Source organism: Balaenoptera physalus, assembly GCF_965194825.1.
Source record: "Balaenoptera physalus genome assembly, chromosome: 21".
NCBI classification, from domain to species: domain Eukaryota; kingdom Metazoa; phylum Chordata; class Mammalia; order Artiodactyla; family Balaenopteridae; genus Balaenoptera; species Balaenoptera physalus.
The window spans coordinates 45,751,536-45,769,808 of record NC_138902.1 but is presented as its reverse complement, the minus strand read 5'-3'; the positions used below and the strand labels follow the sequence as shown (position 1 = coordinate 45,769,808).

General features: G+C 53.9%; 1 pseudogene across 1 annotated transcript; it reads left to right on the top strand.

Moving 5' to 3' along the window:
• The first annotated feature begins 6,851 nt into the window (after positions 1–6,851).
• LOC309651551 (dipeptidase 2-like) lies at positions 6,852–11,651 on the top strand (annotated as a pseudogene). Its single transcript, XR_014268743.1, has 9 exons — positions 6,852–7,196; positions 7,501–7,630; positions 7,854–7,995; positions 8,297–8,366; positions 8,487–8,662; positions 9,029–9,113; positions 9,782–9,857; positions 10,506–10,641; positions 10,741–11,651. The product of XR_014268743.1 is annotated as a dipeptidase 2-like (transcript).
• The last annotated feature ends 6,622 nt before the right edge of the window (positions 11,652–18,273 follow it).

Here is an 18,273-nt window from a genome sequence, read left to right as displayed (position 1 = left end):
CCTCATGTGCTGCAGCCGTAGGCTCTAGGAATTGCTTTTGCAGCCAGTGTCCCTTCTCTAGGGACTCATAGAGGTGATGGGCCAAGGCTGTGTTTTGGATGTCAAGTAGATTAAAGGTCTTCAGCCAGAAACTGGGAGAGACATGAGAGAGGGAAATTCTGGCAGGAGGCTGTGTACAGCAGAAGTGACTGATCGGTTCTGATTTTCTTTGCAGCAGCAGTGGCTCCCATTTCTCCTCCTATCTCTGGTCACTACCATGTGCTCCACCGAGGGTGTGGAGAAACTCAGTTGGGCTGGCATGGGGAGACATACTGCCTGGTTGGTGGCTACCGGGCCTACGGGGATGTTCCTTTGGCCACGCCAGCAAAGGTGGAAGCAGAGAAGCCAGTCCCCAGACGTGCTCCCAAAAGAAACCACGCTCCGGAAGAGGCAGACGAAGACCTTGGTTGCCCCAGACCCAAAATCCGGCGATTGGAGCATTCAAGCAGCTTCGGACTAGAAGGTGCTTTGATTCTCAAGCCGGGTGGCCCAACCTCTGGGCACATCCCCTCTGCAACTTCCCCAGGCAACGAATGTCCCATCCTTACTTTTTCAAGGTCGGCAACAGGGAGTCCCCTCCTAAAGAAAGTTCTCTCGCATTGCCACACTCTCAAAGGCTGCCCCCAATGTGCTTCCTTCCTGTGGGCCTGATCAGGCTAAGGGCAGAGTTGTCTCTTTCCTTCTCTGAGTCGGACTAAATCGTCTTAGTAACACCTCTTCACAGTGGTGACCATGTGTTTCACGGGGGCTGCTGCTGAGCCTTTACCTCATCCTTTCATGGTGGAGAGAGGGAGGATTATACTGATTTTTACTTCTAGGGGAGAGGGGAGTGTAATGATTATGTTGTCATTTTGTATTATGTCCTTTGGTCATGAACTTGTTTTGAATTTCATATGAAAATGGGCCCACCATTCCCACTTTGTGAGGTCATTCAGCACCCTCATTTTGCACCTTTAACGTCTCTCTCAGTATCACATGGAAATGTTTGAAATGGCATGAGCTTGCCCTCACATTCCTATCAGCTGGAAATCCGGAGCCCCAACATGAACCAAACCATTGAGCAGAACACCTCTCCACTACCTGTGTAACACTGGGTAGGCCCCTTCACCTCTTGCTTTTCTTCAGTACTCAGTTGTGAAAACGTGAGGGTTCTATGAATTTATATTTGGGGCAGGACAAGGGCGAGGAGAGTGTGTCTTTGCTTTTATTCTTCCAAACTGGAATGTCTTCCCTCTCTTCCCCATGGGTCCAAATCTCACTTGTCCTTCAGGCCCACTGCCAAGGAGCCTTCCCTGTTTCCCCAGTCCACACAAATCTCTGCCTCTTAGGGTCAGTGCCATACAACCTAGCTCTCTCTTACGTTAATCTTGCCTCTCAAGCCAATCTCAGAATGTGGGTCTCTCTTGCCCTCCTGGGGCCCCTGGGGCTGTGTCAGCCCACCGGCACGCCCCACGTGGGGTGTCTGCTAGACTAGGGCATGGGTGGGGAGGCCCAGGTGTGAGGGGCCAGGCAGAGTACCTCTGCCCTCCCCCTGCTCTCCTCCACAAAACTGCCCCTCCTCCTGAAGCCTGACCCCTAAGTCACAGATTCCTTATTATGACCTCACTGGGTAGTGATGACCTCCCCGGCCTTCTCACAGTTTCCATGGCAGCGTAACTGCCAAAGTGCTGCCCTCAGAGAAACTTCCCTGACAGTTCTCCACCAGATACCGATCTCTTTGGTTGTCTGAGAGAGAATGTGTGACTGGATCATCTATATTAACTCAGACCTGTGCTCTGTTCCATGGGTGGGCAGTGCGGCAGGTACACCGAGACCGGGCATCTCCACCGGTGGCATGGTGTACGCACAACCTCACCTGGCTGCCTCATGTTCCTGTGCGGTTTGCCGACTACGTATACCTGAGCGCGTTCCCAGCTGTAAGTAATACCAGTGACCTGGGACACCTTCAGGAACCCACAGTGCTCACTGCTGAGGACAAGTGAAAGGTCATCCCTGGACAAGTGTGCAGGATGGTCCTGATCTTTACAAATCTAGCTTCCCCTTTGGGCTACAGGATGCTTCCATTCAGACCCTTTCCTGATTGGCCTCTTAGCAAAAGACAAGTGCATTTTTGTTGGCAAATGGTAAATGGAGCAGTTTGAGGAAGAGGGCCATTCTTGAAACACACCTTCAAACCCAGGCACCTCTGTGTTGTCATGTAGACATCTATATCGGTGCCCTCAGACACATCCCATCCTGACCTGCTGAGTACTAGGGGAGAGGGTGGTGCCATATTGATGGGAAGACCGGAAGAACCAAGAGGGCTGTTGAAGTGCTAATGAGACTGGAGGGCTGAGGAGATGGTGTCCCAGGAGGCTGGGTTGATGTGAGCCTAGACTTGGTAACCAGGACGCGGTTCTCAGTCTCCTGATCACTCTGCCTCAGTATTTGGCCTTGTTCTAATCTATATAAATGTATCAGAGGGCTAGAGTTCAGTGTGGTCGAAACAGGCAGTATAAATGGGGCCCAAGAGGGGTTGCCAAGGTGGGAGGGGTTTTTAACCAATTTATATTAGATTATTTTTTTCCAAAACTTGAAAGACATTTCCATTAAAGCCTCAGAAGTGACTGACTGCAAGAAATGTTTTCTCTGGTGTGGAAGGGAGAGACGGAGAGGCTCATGATTGCAATGACTTTCGGGTTCTACTGTTTTCCCTGGAAACGGTGAAGAGACTTCCTCATGTGCTGCAGCCGTAGGCTCTAGGAATTGCTTTTGCAGCCAGTGTCCCTTCTCTAGGGACTCATAGAGGTGATGGGCCAAGGCTGTGTTTTGGATATCAAGTAGATTAAAGGTCTTCAGCCAGAAACTGGGAGAGACATGAGAGAGGGAAATTCTGGCAGGAGGCTGTGTACAGCAGAAGTGACTGATCGGTTCTGATTTTCTTTGCAGCAGCAGTGGCTCCCATTTCTCCTCCTATCTCTGGTCACTACCATGTGCTCCACCGAGGGTGTGGAGAAACTCAGTTGGGCTGGCATGGGGAGACATACTGCCTGGTTTGTGGCTACCGGGCCTACGGGGATGTTCCTTTGGCCACGCCAGCAAAGGTGGAAGCAGAGAAGCCAGTCCCCAGACGTGCTCCCAAGAGAAACCACGCTCCGGAAGAGGCAGAGGAAGACCTGGGTTGCCCCAGACCCAAAATCCGGCGATTGGAGCATTCAAGCAGCTTCGGACTACAAGGTGCTTTGATTCTCAAGCCGGGTGGCCCAACCTCTGGGCACATCCCCTCTGCAACTTCCCCAGGCAACGAATGTCCCATCCTTACTTTTTCAAGGTCGGCAACAGGGAGTCCCCTCCTAAAGAAAGTTCTCTCGCATTGCCACACTCTCAAAGGCTGCCCCCAATGTGGTTCCTTCCTGTGGGCCTGATCAGGCTAAGGGCACAGTTGTCTCTTTCCTTCTCTGAGTCGGACCAAATCGTCTTAGTAACACCTCTTCACAGTGGTGACCGTGTGTTTCACGGGGGCTGCTGCTGAGCCTTTATCTCATGCTATCATAGTGGAGACAGGGAGGATTATAATGATTTTTACTTCTAGGGGAGAGGGTGGTGCCATACTGATGGGAAGACCGGAAGAACCATAAGGGCTGTTGAAGTGCTAATGAGACTGGAGGGCTGAGGAGATGGTGTCCCAGGAGGCTGGGTTGATGTGAGCCTAGACTTGGTACCCAGAACGCGGTTCTCAGTCTCCTGATCCCTCTGCCTCAGTATTTGGCCTTGTTCTAATCTACATAAAAGTATCAGAGGGCTAGAGTTCAGTGTGCTTGAAACAGGCAGTATAAATGGGGCCCAAGAGGGGTTGCCAAGGTGGGAGGGGTTCTTAACCAATTTATATTAGATTATTTTTTTCCAAAACTTGAAAGACATTTCCATTAAAGCCTCAGAAGTGACAGACTGCAAGAAATGTTTTCTCTGTAGTGGAAGGGAGAGATGGAGAGGCTCATGATTGCAATGACTTTCGGGTTCTACTGTTTACGCTGGAAACGGTGAAGAGACTTCCTCATGTGCTGCAGCTGTAGGCTCTAGGAATTGCTTTTGCAGCCAGTGTCCCTTCTCTAGGGACTCATAGAGGTGATGGACCAAGGCTGTGTTTTGGATGTCAAGTAGATTTAAGGTCTTCAGCCAGAAACTGGGAGAGACATGAGAGAGGGAAATTCTGGCAGGAGGCTGTGTACAGCAGAAGTGACTGATCAGTTCTGATTTTCTTTGCAGCAGCAGTTCCTTTGGCCACGCCAGCGAAGGTGGAAGCAGAGAAGCCAGTCCCCAGACGTGCTCCCAAGAGAGCGCACGCTCCGAAAGAGTCGGACGAAGACCTGGATTGCCCCAGACCCAAAATCCGTCGATTGGAGCATGGTGTCAGTAGGTAGACCCCACAGAATCTTGCTGGCTGAGCCATTCTGATGAGAGGGCAATGGTGTAACTGCCTCAGGCAGCGAATACCTCTTCCTGCAGTGACCCACCCCGTCCCCCCACTGCCCACTGCCACAGATCACAACCTGCGGCGTTCTGTTTGAGCCTTCCTCAGCCAGGAGCCTCCTTTCACACTAAATGGCCATAAGCAAGGAGCCTCAGAAACTGACGTTTGAAATGAGAGTCTGCCCTGAACATCCCAGGGCTGAAGCTGGCCTGGAAGAAAACGTGACGTTCCTCTGCTCAATCCTCAGGGGCCCCTTTGTCAGCTGAAGACAGAAAAGTCTGCACTCTGCGAGCCGAGGAGGATGCAGGAGCAGAGACAGGGTGCAGAGAAGCCTTAGCAGTCTACCACATGGGCTCCTGCTCTGAGCCATTGTCAGCGGCCACCACTACAAACCAGGGGGGAGCTGGGGGTTTTGAACCTGAAAGCAGCAGTCTGCGGCTTCCCAAAGAGCCTCCTGCTTGGGGTCTCAGGAGGCAGGATAGAGAGACCCAGGAAGACCTGCTCCCTGAAGCAAGAACAGGATGGAGAGTCAAGCAGCACGCACCCTGCCCCGAGGTTCACATGCTCCTTTATTCCCAGCCCTCTCTGTCCCCAGGGGGGTCCCTTACTGCTCAATGTTTTTCTGTAACAGACTTCTAGGGTCGCCAGTGCTCACACTTAGGTCACTAGCCCTGTGCTAGGCACTCCTGCTACCCAGGAAATGTTCCAAAGGTGGAACAGCTCCAGGGGGTGCCAGGGATCAGAGCAAAAACTTGAGAGGCTGGGGATGAAGGAGTTTGGGCACAGTCCCTCAAGCATCTCAGTGGTTGAGCTTCTGTGAGAAGGCACATCCCCTCTAGATGTGTGTGTGTGTGTGTGTGTGTGTGTATGTGTGTTGGGTGGAGGGTTTCCCCAGAGGAGGCACCTAGGGGGAGGGCCTGAGGCTGGAAATGGGGAATGGCGTGCGGCCTCTGAGCAAGCACACGCACTTAGCCCTTGAGGTTTCTGGGAAAGCTAGAGCCACAAGGGCCACGAGATAAGGCAAGTGTAGCAGCAGAACCCAGGTGCCAGGTCTTTCCTCAGAACCTATACTTGTCCACGAGGCCAGGCCTTCCACGCTGAGGTAGGAGGGATCCTGGTCAGAAGGTCGGCCAGCAGCCCTGGGAGGAAGGTTGCTGCGATGGGGGCTCTGCTGCCATGGAAATGACTTCATTTCCTTCCACTCAAATAGCCTACTGACTGGGTTCCCGCGCTGTTGAGGAAAAGGGTCTTTGACTCTCCCCAGAAGGTGTTCAGTTCACATCCCAAAAGTCCCTCTCTTCAGGCCCTGGGGAGGTGTAGCAGCTCCTGAGGGCGCTCTTTCCTGAGGCTGGCTGACAGAAGTGGTCGGGGATCCTGAGAGTTCCTGGGTGCTGGTTGAAGTCCCCAGAGAATGGTCATGCAGGCTGGGGAGTCAAGTAGGTGGAGAGAGAAGGTCGGGGGCAGAGGGCCCCTTCCTGAATCCAGAGCTCACAAGGTTACCCCCCCCATTTCCAGAAACTCTCTCTTCCCCCACACCAGCCCACAGGGCCCCGTACCGGGACACCGGGAGCCCAGAGCACCTGTGGCCGCAGAGACGCTCTCACGCAGCCCCCGGAGTGCGCGGTGCCGGCTGCAGGCAGATGGGGACGAGGTGTGCTCCCGGGAGGCCTCGGGCTGAAGGTGGCCCTCTGAGAGAAGCAGCCCAGCTTGGCCAGGAAGGTGAGAGGCGGGGGAGAGCAACCTAGGGCGCCCCCTCGGAGCAGCAGGAATGGGAAGAGGCGCAGGGGCGGAGGGAACCCGCGACGGGAGGCGAGTGGGCTCTCAGCAGAGGCCAGCTTAGCCCGCGGGAGCTGCCTCTGCGCAGGGGCGGGAGGGCAGTGCCGCCCCGGGGCTGCCTGGCTTCGCGAATCGCAGCTCTCCGCACACGGCTCGCAGGGCCCTGTGACTCTGTATCCCCTCCCTCACCCCGGCCCCCCTCGCGAGGCCACGCTGCTGGGTGTCCTGTGTCGATGGGCAGAACCTCATCGCCCGCCCCTCCCAGACCCGCCTCTGCCCCCCTGCCTGGCCCTGCGCAGCTTGCAGCCCGGTGGCCTCTAAGGTCCCCGCTCACTCAGCCAGCGGCCTCTGCTGCGTCTGCTGCTGCTGCTGCTGTGTCTGCTGCTGCGGCCGGGAACCCGCGTCCAGACCACGCCGGGCACCTCCAGCACCCCAAGTCCGCAGGAGCGCACGCGGGCCCTGAGGCGGGACTTCCCGCTTGTGGACGGGGGGCTGCAGTGTGTGCGGGCTGGTGGGGGCCTAGCCTGGCCCTGGGCAGGGGAGGAGGTCCGGAGCATGCAGAGCTAGCGGGGAGGCCCCCTCACACCACCCCTGGATGGCCTCTCCATCACCTATGGACGCCCTTCCCCTTCTCTGTCATCCCCTCCCTGGTGGGAAGCCCTCAGCCCAGGCCTCAGCTGCTCCTAGTATAGTCTGTGTGACAGTGTGAGATGGGGGACCCCCCGGCTGGCCCAGGCCAGGCAATGTGTCCTGCCTGATCCCAAGACCTAAGGAGCCCACCCATTTGCCTTGACCTCCCTCCAGCCACAACGACATGCCCCTGGTCCTGAGGCAGTTTTACCACAATGGCCTCCAGGATGTTAATCTGTGCAATTTCAGCCATGGCCACAACAGCTTGGACAGGCTGAAAGACGGTCTCGTGGGTGCCCAGGTACCAAAGGGACACACAAGGTGCCACCATGGCTGCTGGGGAATGTGGGGCAGTTTGGGGGCCTCAGAGACCACAGCTTAGTCACATTGGAACTAAGTTACCATAGTGACCTAGAAAGTGCCATGCCATGGATGCTGGGGGCTACAGGGGTCACAGTAAGCCAACCTGACGGGCATCCAAGTACCACAGAAAAAGCAACGCATTACACGTGACTTCTGGGCACAGTGGGTGCTGTCCCAGCTGAGGAGGCTATGAGAAGCCCAAGGAGTTCCAAAGCCCAAACCAAGCCCTGGCCTTCCCTCAGTTCTGGCCAGCCTACGTCCCATGCCAGACCCACTAACGGGATGCTGTGCACCTCACCCTGGAGCAAATTGACCTCATCCGCCTCATGTGTGCCTCCTATTCTGAGCTGGAGCTTGTGAACTCAGTTAAAGGTAGACGGGGGACTTCCCTGGTAGTCCAGAGGTTAAGACTCCACGCTTCCTCTGCATGGGGCTCGGGTTTGATCCCCGGTGGGGGAACTAAGAGCCCTCATGCTGCGTGGCACGGCCAAAAACAAAAAAAGAAAAGGTAAACAGACTGGTGGTGGTAGGTGCTAGGGACTTCAGTAAGCTACTCCTGCCTCTGAAAATGATCATCTGACCTACCTGCCCCCAGCTCGCAACAATACCCGGAAGTTGGCTTGCCTCATTGGTGTGGAGGGCGGCCACTCACTGGACAGTAGCCTCTCCATCTTGCGTACCTTCTGTGCGCTGGGTGTGCGCTACGTGACACTCACCCACACCTGGAACACGCCCTGGTGAGCGCAGTGCAGATGGTAAGGGCCCAGTGAGGCAGGGATCTGCCCAAGATCACGCTGGGGCCCAAAGCAAGTTTACCCCTGGGATCCGGCCCTGAAACTGGGGTGGGGAGGGGAATGGAGGTGTACAGAACAAGACTGAATTCCCAGAAGGGCCCTCCTACTGCCAGGCACAGCCCAGTTTGGGTCCCTCCTCTTGCACCAGGGCGTTGCAGGTGTAGACGGTTCCACAGAACCTCTTTCTAGGCTCTTGTAGCCAAGTCATGGCCACCAGTCAGACTGCCTCCTGGCCATCCTGCAGGGCACAGAGCTCAGCAAAGGGTATCCACCCTTTCTACAGCAATGTCAGTCGGCTGACCGGCTTGGGTGAGGTAAGGACCCGGGTTCCATACCCTGCCAAACGTGAATGTCCAGCCCCGCCTGTTCCCTACAGATAGCTGCACACAAGGTAAATGCAGCCCTGATGACCTCTCCCCATCCTGTCCCTGCAGAAGGTGGTGGCAGAAATGAACCGCCTGGGCATGATGGTGGACTTGTCCCACGTCTCGATGCTGTGGCACGGCGAGCCCTAGAAGTGTCACAGGCACCTGTCATCTTCTCCCACACAGCTGCCCGGGGTGTGTGCAAGAACACTCGGAATGTTCCTGATGATATCCTGCAGCTTCTGGTGAGAGACTTCCCTGGCCCTCAAACCTAAAGCAAGAGGTTCAAACCAGGAGCCCTTGAACCTCAGCCTCTTCTCCCTCAATTTCCTCAAACCCCAGGTTAAATATCTTCTGCCCCCAAAACCCACGGTCCACAGCCCCTGAACTCTTGAGCCCTAGATGGGGGTCTAGGTGGTCAGATACTCCTCCAACCCCGGAAACCCAGGGCCAAGACACCACCCAGACCAGGGCTGCGGCTCCTCCATTCACACAAACCCAGAGAGGAGACGACTCTGACCTCAACACCTTCCTCACAGGGGCCGAGAGCGTGAACAGGCAGGTGGCTGTGCTGGGGGCCAAGCTGACTGTCCACCGGTCCGCCCCTGCAGAAGAAGAATGGTGGCATCGTGATGGTGCCCTTATCCGTGCGGGTGCTGCAGTGCAACCCGTTAGCCAACGTGCCTACTGTGGCAGGTGAGCCTCACCCTGGGCTCTCTGAAAACTCTGATTTCGAGCTGAAGCTGGGTCCAAACTTGGGGAGGACTTCAGAAGAGCCCCAGTGGTTTGACCCACCTGTTGGCAATAGGTACAGCTCCCAAAAACCCAATAATGGACGGTACACAGCACCTTGGTGCCATGTGGAACTGGAGCCACGGAATCAGAACTGCGATGCTGATGGGTATCAGGGAGGCTGTCAGACACAGAGCCCGGGTGCTGCCCAACTGTGCCTCTGCAGGGGCTCCTAAAGCGCACTGCCCCTACCTCTGGCCAAGGGACTGGACAGCTCCTTAGGTCTCCGGGGTCTTCATCAGTTGTACTCTTGTTCCGCTCTCATCCTCCACACCCGGGGAAAGGAGCCCCCACAGGTTCTCAAGGAGACTGGGAGGCAGGGTGAATCGTGGGTGGGAAATGGCCCAAACACGGGGCTCTGGGATCCACTCGAAATCTGAAGTCCAGTCTAGAGCCAGCTGGGATCACTTCAGATCAAACCTCAGGGCCCTCGAGTTGGTACTCTCGGTGCCAGGCCATGAAGGAACTGGCCTGTTTGGCCTACAGGCTGCAAAAAGGGGAATCAACAGAGGCCAGTCATCACCTCCACCCCTGCCCTGGAAGCCCCACACTGCTGACTCCCCATTCTTCAGATCACTTCGACCACATCAGGGCAGTCACTGGATGCAAGTTCATCGGGATTGGCGGAGATAATGACGGGGCTGACCGGTGAGTGCTTCCCCGTGGCTTGTCTCGGGCTGGCTGGGCAGCAGTGGGGCTTTCACAGCCACCGTGCCCACCACACTGTGGTCCTCATGGCCTTGACCATAGCCTCAGGTGTGCTGGCCCAACTGGTTATCTCCCCTCTCCCAGGATCTGCTTCCTGGGCTCTCCTGTTTGGCCCTACTCTAGGTCATCATATTTGTCTAAAACACCACACAGAGCTCATCTGCCCAGCATCTGCGCCCATCCAGTGCCAGCAGACCCATGACCTCTGAGCAGACTCTTAGCAAGGTCTGGGCTGGGCTGACCATCCTCTCTGCCTGCAGCTGGGTCTGTGCATGCGGTGGGGGGTCAACCCAGTTCTTAAAAAGCTTTTCTTCTCTTTATAAATGGAGGCAAAAATTGCTTTCAGTGAAAGGCATAGATCTTAACAGTACAATTCAATGACTTTTGACAAATAGTCGAGGCGCTTTTGGGGTCTTCCTCTGAAGGATGAAGAGCAGGAGTGAATCATTTACTCTCTCCAAGTCTCCATTTTCCATATCTGACCAGGGCTGGGGTTCAGTGGACCCTGGACACATAGGGCTTTGGTTCTGACTCAGGACCAGGGAACAGGTCTGAGGCCCAATAGCTGGCTGGCTGGTGGCCACACGGGTTCCCGCAGGGGCTGGAGGACGTGTCCATATACCTGGTACTGATAGAGGAGTTGCTGAGGCGTGGCTGGAGTGAGAAAGAGCTCTGGGGTGTGCTTCGAGGAAACGTGCGGCGGGTCTTCAGACAGGTGGAACAGGTATGCTGGGCTGGGCAAAAGAGGAGCTCTGAGCAGGTGGTCTGAGCAGGTGTACGTGGGGTGCTGTGAGAGGTGCTGCCCGCTGACTGCCGCCTCCAGGTACGGGAGGAGAACGAGGGACAGAGTCCCTTGGAGGATGAGTTCCCAGATGAGCAGCTGGGCAGCTCTTGCCGCTCCGTCCTCCCACGTCTGCATCAGAGAGAGGATCTGGCTCCAGACCAGAAACTAACCAGAGCTGCGGTGCGTGGGAATCCCATTTTGTCACCTAAGTGGTCATTCTCAAAATCTTGCCCCCACATGGGCCCAGGCCTCACAGTTATTGCTGCCTTCCCAGTCCTCATTGTTTGGCTCTGGTGATCCAGTTAATCCTGCCAGATGTCACTTTGGCAGCCACAGATACCCCACAAAGTTTCCTTGCATGCGAGCACAAACATTTCCTATGTATTATTCTTTTCTGATAATTCTTTCAATGTATCCCTTCTGGCTTTGTGCAAAACGATTCTTTGTTTTGTACACGGGGACCACATCTGGGAAAACATCGCCACACCCTCATAAGTTACAGGGGGAGACCCGAATTGGCCAAGCCATGACAGGAGCTCGCCGCTGCTGAGCTCTACAGATCCCGCTCCTTCCACACAGTTCGCCAGTTCCGCGGCGAGCTCATCTTTCTTGATGTTCTTCCCTTAGGAGACGTGTACAATGCAGCAGGATTCTCAACCCGTTCCCCGTGGTCACTTGTGCTAGATGGAGCTTTGCAGTGTTCTGTGCCGGCCGTGGGCCGCTGCTGGAACACTGTGTGACAACTGCCTGCACAGGACTTCGGGAATAATGAAATGTCTGTCTTCCCAGCCTGACGCTGCTGAAAACCACGCTTCCCAGAGAAGGAGAGAGATCCAGCTGGTCCACACCTGCATACACATTTGTTGACATGTGCAGATGACAGCAGGCTCTAGCAGGACCCACATCAGCCTAAATTCAAGAACTCGGGTGCCAGCACTTGACAGCAGCTGAAGGGGGGGTTACAAGAGATGCAACCGCGAACCATACCCTAGGCTGAACCAGAGATGCTGTTGGAAGAAATAGGCCGTTGTGCCACTTTCACAAAGAGTTTGGCCACGAGAAATGTCTCCCAGAGCCCAGCACTGTGGGAGAGGCCTCACCCACAGAGCAGGGCAAGTGTCCCAGGCAGGGTGCCCCGCGCCCGGCACCCCGCCAACCCAGCAGGAAGGTGCCCCCCCTACACTCCAGACAACGGGAGCTCTCCCTTCCTGAATAACTGAGCTTCTCATCCAAAAGAGGTTCTCTTCCCACCCAAACATTAGAGCTGCTAAATATTTCATTATCCCTGGGTTGTAGAGGGTCACTCGCCATGCCCTTTGGATAAATGAAGCCAACGTCAGCGGCTTCTGGGCTGGCCTTGAACAAAACCATCAAGATGGAAAATCTCTGCTCCTGCCCTTCCTCCCGTCACCCCCCGTCAAGCCTTTCCTGCTGCATGCAATGACCCGGCTCTTTTGTGAGCAGGTGAAGAACGCCCCCTGTGCGTGCAGTTCTGTGGTCCCTGCAGAGATGAGGTGGGTGCGGGGGACCCTCAACCATGCTGGCCTCTGCTGCCATCCCCAGGGCCCTTGATACGGGCTTCAGCACAGCACAGCCAGCCTCAAGAGGCCTGTGGGACCACTGGGGCCCCGGAGGCGATCCCCTGGATGTTCCTGGGAACGCTCCCACGACTCCAAGGCGAGCCCTGCCAGCACCCAACTCCACCAAGCTGGCACTCCTTATTACCTTTTCCCGATTCCGTTCGCAGCCCCCTCCTCATACGCATTCTCAAAGCTTCCAAGGGGGGTGACCCCACTTCTCTGCTACAACTCCACCCTGAACGCAGCCCCCGCCTGACAGCACCGCCCGCCCCCCTGGCAGGGCAGCCCTGAGTAGCTGCCCCTCCACGTGGACTGTCCGTTCCCAGGTCCCACGCCAGCCCGCCGAGGGGTGGAGACTCCAGGAGAGCCACTGTCCGCTCGCACTGCCCCAGCATCACCACCGCCACTTGCATCCACTCTACACTTTCCCCCTGTGTGCTTCCCCACCCCGGTCCCCTGCGTGGGTCCCCCGCTGCGCGTACACAAGCCTGTGCAGAGACAGAGCACAGCCACTAAGTCTGAGCCTCGCCGCTGACGTCTGTGCTTGGAGAGGCTGGAGGAACTGCTCCCCAGTCGGCTTCACCACAGGGTCCTGGTACCCAGTCTGCCTCCATCAGGGAGGTGATGGGACTCCACGGAAGGACGCCCAGAAGCTCTCCCGGCCTGCGAGGTCTGGGGCTGTTAAGCTCTCTAATGCTGGGTCCTTCGGAGAGAAAGTCTTCAGTCACCTGCCTGGGCACCCCATCCCCTCTGAAGATACAAACTAAATCTCCTCCAGGGTCTTGGCCTGGAGGGAGGAGCCGCCCAGGGTCAAAGCCCATCCCTCTCTCTTCCCACCTCTAGACCTGTGGGAAGGGCTCAGGCTAAACTCCCGTTGCCTCTTGTCTCAAACTCTCAAATGATAAGAGAAGAGGTATGTCTGTCCACCTTGCAGGGTCCTTACTCCGCCTGCCAGTAGGTGACATGGTCCTGGAGGTTCTTCTTAAACTGCCAGTCTCACTGTCTTAGCCTCAGAGTTACACACGCCCAGGAAGGACCCCGGGTACACGGCGTCCCGTTACTCCCAACTCTACTCCTGAGCGTCAGGGTTAGCTGCCAGCAGGGGACAACCCATTTCAGGGATTTCTCATTTCCAAGGGCTCTTGAATGCAGAAAGAGCTCTAAGAGTCAAAGGAATTTAGCTCCAGTGGTGAAGTTACAAGTCATCTGGCAAACACTTACAGCTGGAGGGTCAACTAAGCACCCCCTTAAATCTCACCACACAGACTCTGCTGATCCGGGCTGGCCGGTGTGGTTCTCCTAAGGTTGCCTGTGATATTGATCATCTTGCTGTACCTCCCAGTTAAAGACACAGCCTTAGGAAGATGGCTGGACCCAGACCATCAGGCAATCGTATTTACCCACTGACCTACCCTCTTCCTCCCTCCTTCCTCCCTCACTTTGGAAGCTTTAGAGAAACATATTTTACTTCCCACTTTAAAATGAAATCATTAGCCCTAAATAATGAACCTTGCATGGATAGGAGGGCAGGCAGTCTGCACACACACCTGTGCTGGTCGATCTGCCCAGTGAAAGGGAGGAGCAGAGTATTCCCCAAGGGGCTTTCTCGGAGCTTCGGAGGCTGAAATTTCAGGGTTGACGGGGTGTACAACATTAGGAAGTGAAAGAGAGAGACTCCAGCTGCAGGAGAGGAGGGGAGAGACTCTCAGTGGTCTTCCTAGGTAGTGAGCTGTCGGAGCGTGTGGCATTCCTCCCCATCTCGCCCATGAAACAGTAAACACAGCGCATGTCTCTGTGCCCTTTTCCTAACAATGAATTATTTTTTAAAATATTTTAACTTTGTGTGTTGTTGTACAGGAGGGTCACTGAGGGATATATTTGAGACTAGGACCCCTAACTGCATGAATAGCAAAGTTAATATCTGATGCAGCCAGGACGTTGCAAAGCCTCTTGGGACCCCAGGCACCCAGGGTCGCTGTGCACGGAAGAGCCAGCTGCCGACTCGCTGCTCATCCCCCTGCAGGCTCCCCTGTCAATTGCTTACGTAGCCTCCTGTCTGTATGTTCCCTGTTGCAGCTCACGGTGCTTGACTAACTGAGCCGGAAGCATTCAGAGCCTCATCTGCTGGGTGCTCAAAGTACTGATCCCAAGAGCTGCACCACCAAAACAGGATTCTAAGGGTCGACAAAATGGGAAATCTGGCAGTTTATCCTCTTTCTAAGGATCCACCGTACTTTTTGTTAGTAAAGCCTCTTAGATAACCTTTAAGAAAGACACCTGGGTTTTCTTCCAAACTCACTCAACTTTTCCCATAATGAAATTTTTATTAATACCCTGCAGACTTGTGCTTCACAAAAACACTCAGGAAGTCTTTTCCAGAATCGTATAGGTCGTGTCTGCAACAGTAGTTCTCGTGCAAATGCAGCAGTGAACTTTGCATGACTATTTCAAGGGTGTTTAATGAAAGCCAAGGGCATGATTCCTAAAATGCAATTCAGTGAAGATAATTATACAAGGAAATAAACTAATATGGTTCAAGTAATTGGCCTTCTGGTAGACCAGTGACAGGCATCTGCCTCAGAGTGCCTACAGGTGTGGATGGGGCGGGGGACCTTGGATGGTCACTCCTAAAGGTCACTCCTCTCCCAGACTTTGTCAGTACTAAACAGCCAACAATTCGAGGTTAGACTCTCAGAGGGAAATCAAAAGCACTGTTATCTTGCTTTAATAATTGAGGATAGGATCTATATGCTTTGGAGAGGAGAAAAGCAAATGGCAGAGATGCCATCCAAGTAGGAAACTTGATGAGCTAATCAGTATTCTCCCCTGAATGGAAGTCTCTATCCTCCTCCAGGACTGAGGCACGGACGGACTTGCCTGAGGTCATATAGTTGAGTTGGTAAGAGGAGAAAGTCACATCCAGTTCCCTGACTCTGTTCAGTGATTACTCACCCTACCAACAACCCAAAGACCTCAGCTCTTCTTGAATATTTTGAACTGAGTTGTGGGCTTGTAAGGTGCCCAGAAGATTTTTATGGTTTTGTTTTATTTTTATTAAGTAGCTGGAAGTCTGAGACCACGGTTGATGCACAACCAGAGGAAAGGGAAGGAAAAGAGGAAAAAGTAGATGAAGTGCGTCCTCCTGAACTCTTGCTATTTTGTTTTCAAACTTCACTTCTCCGTACTCTGACCATGAAAATACCGATGGTCATGGTGATGGCAGTGGCTGTGATTTACTGAGCACCCACTCTGTACTATGTCCCGTCTTAAGCAAGCTCTCTTAATTCTCATGCTGGTTCTGTCTCATTTTTCTGACTTTTAAACCTTGGAATGTCCCACCCACTCCTCTTCTCCATCCTCACTCACTCCCTTGATGATCTCATGCAGCCCCAAGATTGTTAATGAACTACACACTGATAATCGTATCCCAGCCCCGGCCTCTCCCGGGGCCCCAGATGCTCACGCGCCTCTGTCTACCCATCACCTCCGCTTGGGTATCCAAGAGACTACTGCTGCTTAATGCACCTGAAGCCAAATTCTTGGTTCCTGCACCCCACAACCAAAGGGTTCTCCTTTCACCCAGTTCTCCGTTTCAATATGTGACAACTCCAGTTTACCCATCGTTCAGGACAAAATCTTTTTTTTTATTGCAAAAGTGTTGTTTCTTTTTTCTTAAATTTTTATTGGAGTAGAGTTGATTTACAATGTTGTGTTAGTTTCAGGCGTACAGCAAAGTGAATCAGTTATACATATACATATATCTGCTCTTTTTTAGATTCTTTTCCCGTACAGGCCATTATAGAGTATTGAGTAGAGTTTCCTGTGCTATACAGTAGGTCCTTATTAGTTACCTATTTTATACACAGTAGTGTGTATGTGTCAATCCCAATCTCAGGACAAAATCTCGAGGTGTCTCTTTGTGTCTCACTATTCACCCAACCCACCCCTCATACTAGCTCATCCTACAGGTTCTACCTACAGAATATATCCAGATTCTGACGGCCACTTATCACCACGACCACTGCTGAAATCCAAGCTCTCTTCCTCTCTCACCTGGAGATGCAGTCACCTCCGACCTGGTCTTTTGGCTTCTCCACTTACAGTGTTGTTGTTTTTTTTATTGGAGTATAATTGCTTTACAATGTTGTGTTAGTTTCTGCTGTACAATGAAGTGAATCAGCTATAGGTATACATATATCCCCTCCCTCTTGGACCTCCCTCCCCCCCATCCCACCCTTCTAGGTGGTCACAGAGCACCGAGCTTACAGTCTTAAAAGCTACTTTCCACTGAACAACCAGAGTGGTCTTTCTAAAATATACATCAGGTCATTTCTCTGCTCAAGGTCACCAGTTGTTTCCCATCTCACTTAGAGTAACCCTGCCAGGCTGTATGATCCAACCAGCCCCTGCGTGCGTGCACACACACACACACACACACCCTCTCTGCCCTCTTCTCCTTGACCCCCACTTTCCCATCCCTCCAGCCACACAGAGCTTCTTCATGCTCCTTGAACTTGCCAAGCACTCTCCCACTCCAGCACCTTTGAACTAGCTCTTTGCCGTACCTGGACATCTATATGGCACCTCATTTTCTTCCAGGTTCTGTTTAAGTATCATCTTACCAAAGATGCCTTCCTTGACTGTCCTTTAAGAAAAGTCATCCCCACATGCATACACTGTCTCCCCTACCCCTCACCCCGGCTTTATTTTTCTTCTAAGTATCATAACCACCTGACACAGATGTCATTGCCGAGTTTTCCATCTTCCCATGTTAGACTATTAACATCCGAAGAGGAGAGACTGTTCTGTTTACTGCTTGATTTCCAGCACCTAGAATACGCCAGAGTATGGATTTATATGTTTATATTATTTGTTAAATCAATGAGTGCAGGTACCATGATCCAATTTCACAGATGAAGAAACAGAGACTCTTAGAAGCTGATTACCTGCCAAAGACCAGTAAGCGGTAAGTTCAACCAGTAAGTTCATCAGACACTGGAGTCTTTGCCTTGGTGTCCAGTCCCCTGTGGTGCCACCACGTCCATCACATTCACAACAATAAGGCATCTCCTTCTCCCGACCTCTCTTCTGCTGCTTCCGGGAAACAAACTGCTCTCGGGAGGTGTGGTGGGGAAATGCACAAACCAGCAACAGGCAGAGAGAAGTACAGGGTGTGTGCGGTTTTATTGGTGCCACACACCCGGCCTCTTGTCTCTTGTAATCGAGTTGCTGAAATGTGTACGGCTGGCCCAGATTCCAGGGCACCTACCCCAGAGGAAAAGCGGGGCTTCCAAAGGAGGCTGGAGATGCCCACAGCCACTTTGCTGAGCCTCATCACACGCACTGCTCAGGCTTCTGGATTAATTATGAGATGTGGAAAAGAGCAGGAAATCTACCTCCGTAACTGAGCTCAGCTGGGTTCCTTAGGACATTTCCCGGCAGGCAGAGGGATCCCCGCTTTGCCAGTACTGCAGGCCCATCATTAAGCCCAAGATCTGCCATCCCCTCCTGGGAACAGAGTGCCTGACTCGCCCTCCCACCAAGACCTGCCGGGGGAGCCAGTGGACGCCCCTGACCCAAAGCTGCCAACAGATGCCGCCGCCCACCTGGCTGCCACAGGATGGGGCCGGGAGGGACAGGGCAGCTGGCCCCAGTCCGGCTTCCCACTCCCCCTCTCCCTGCCCCTCCCCCCCCAGCGCTGACTCCCCCCAGCTCTCCCCCGGGAGCCGCAGCCCACATGCTCCTGAATTTCAAGCTGTTCCCCTTGTACTCCACCTCCCAGGCTTTTCCCTCAGGCCAAGGGAAGAAACCTCATCAGAAGAATATCTGTCTATTGATATGGGTCCCGACAGCCTTTCTGAACAGAATACCAACGCCTCAAGCCTGCTCTCTGTCTCTGCCACCTCACACCCTAACTGCAATCTCGGGCTCTCTTCCTGGTTCTGTGGGCCCTGGGCTGGGCTCTGAGGCTTCAGGGTCTTTGCTCAGCCTG